This window comes from Limulus polyphemus, unplaced genomic scaffold (genome assembly GCF_000517525.1).
Source record: "Limulus polyphemus unplaced genomic scaffold, Limulus_polyphemus-2.1.2 Scaffold6576, whole genome shotgun sequence".
Taxonomy (NCBI): Eukaryota; Metazoa; Arthropoda; class Merostomata; order Xiphosura; family Limulidae; genus Limulus; species Limulus polyphemus.
The window spans coordinates 1-2,432 of record NW_013672186.1 but is presented as its reverse complement, the minus strand read 5'-3'; positions in this window follow the sequence as shown (position 1 = coordinate 2,432).

Genomic DNA, 2,432 nt, shown 5'->3' with positions numbered 1-2,432 from the left:
AACCTATACCAGCTTCCAAAGAACTCTTCAGTCGTGTGATTGTGGATTGTGTTGTGCCTTTACCAAAAACTCGATCAGGGAATCAATATTTGTTGACTATCATGTGTGCATCTACTCGATTCCCTGAAGCTATCCCTTTGAGAAACATTTCAGCCCAAAAAAATTCTAAGGCTTTGATCAAGTTCTTTACTTTGGCTTACCCAAAGAAATTCAGTCTGATCAGGGATCAAATTTTATGTCAGGATTGTTTCAACAAGTCGTTTATCAGCTCGGTGCTAAACAGATCAAATCTAGTGTGTATCATCCAAAATCGCAAGGTGCTCTTGAGAGATTCCATTCTACCTTGAAAAATATTATGCGGACTTACTGTCTCGATAACGACAAAAATTGGGATGAGGGAGTTAATGTATTATTATTTTCTGTTCGTGAGTCGGTTCAGGAGTCGTTAGGATTTAGCCCATTTGAGTTGGTGTTTGGCCATTCAATGCGTGGTCCTTTGAAGTTGCTGAAGGAAAAATAGTTGGAGGACAACCCGAAAGATATGCACTTATTGGATTATGTTTCCAAGTTTTGGTCCAAACTCTTATGTGCTTGTAAATTGGCTCGAGAAAATTTGAAGTCATCCCAAACTAGAATGAAAAACGTTTATGACTGCAAGGCTTAAGAATGTAAATTCTGCCTTCGTGGCGTGGTTTTAGTATTGTTACCCACTATGGGACATCCACTAAAAAAAAGAAGAAAAAATGAAAGGAAGAAAAACATAAGACCGTTAACTTGCAATTTATCACAATGAGGGTATGATTTGAAGATAATTCATCTCAAAGGGGTTGATAACATTTGTACTGATGTACTTTCACGTGCTATGTAATTTTATTATCATAAGGTTACTTGTATTGATTATGTTGTATACTGTTGTGATTATTGAAGTGGTATAATTATTTGAATAATGTATTATGTTTAATGTATTGATGTCAGTGTATGTATATAATATTTTAGTTAAAAATTGTCTAACGCCAATTTTTAATTCTCTAAGGAGGGAGGTGTGACGGATTTACTATTATATATTTATTTTAATATCGATATTTGTTTAAGTTACATTTATATTTAGAAATGTACATAAGTTATGCTGTTAGATATGTATAGCGAAACTCCCGCCTCTTTATAGTTGTAGAAGATTCTCGAGTGTAAGAATCAACAATATACGTGTGTACGTAAATGCTAGTGTTACCGTCAGTACTGTTACGTAATCTGAATTTTCGAGAAACTCTGCACACGCCTATAAATATAACCAACGCGACGCGCCAAAAGAAAACAGTATCTATTATTGGGTTGCTGTAATTGGTGAGCTATAAACTTCGTAAGCTATAACTGTAATTTTTATAACGCTTATCAATCGGGACACTTCAGATATTTGACCAGGAACATTTATATATTTCGAACATTACAAACCATTTAACTTCAGTGAATTTACATCTAACATTATCGCTTTTACGAAAGCATTACTTAACGTCATCGGTGGAAGAAAATCGGCGTGTGATCAGTGAAGACCACAGAACTAGCTAGCTCCCTATTAAGTGAATTGCACCTTGGTCAACTCGAAATTAACTCGCTCATCGTGAACCTTTGATAAGATACCAAGGAAGTTCCAGACTAGAAAGAAGACTTTATATTGCTTGTAAGTTTGTAAACATTTTATATATAAATCATTGTCTGTAATAACCATTGTTGTAAATTGTATTATTGTTTGCATATCAAAATATATTTGTATTTAAAAACTGTGTGCATCAATCTTGTTAGCAAATATTATATATTGGATATATATATATCAGCATTTATTTAACTACTATATCTAAATTACAATTTAACTAAGTTTTAGGCTATTTGAAATTGTAATACGTAACAATGGGAACTGCAAGTGGCATACTTGCTGTCTTCTTATTTAGCCACTGTGTCAAGCCAGATGTGCAAACTGTACAAAACACATGTGGAGCCCAATGGGTTTTTTTTTATCACCAATTTTACATTCAAAATAGTGGTAGTAAGCTACCGTTACCTTGTATGTGTGTGATGTTTTTCCATTGTGTCATGTATTTTCCACAAATGTTTAGGTGATTTTTGCACTTTAGGATTTTACTTGAACTGGAGACAGCCAGTATTTCAAATGATTTTCTAAAAAATATAAAATAATTTATGTTTACGTAACTAGGGTTTAAAATATTAAAAAACAACAACAAAGTTTTACAGAACTTAAGTATATCGCTCATGTACATACTGCTGTGACACTGGGGAGGGGGCTGGAGGCAATGGACATTTTTGAGATTAGAACCATCATATTACCCCAGTAGTAAATTTTTTGTTTTCCAGCGTTACCAGTACCACTGGGATGGTATTGTTACGTCTCCGTTTGTTAATTGATTTTCCGTAACTTCGTT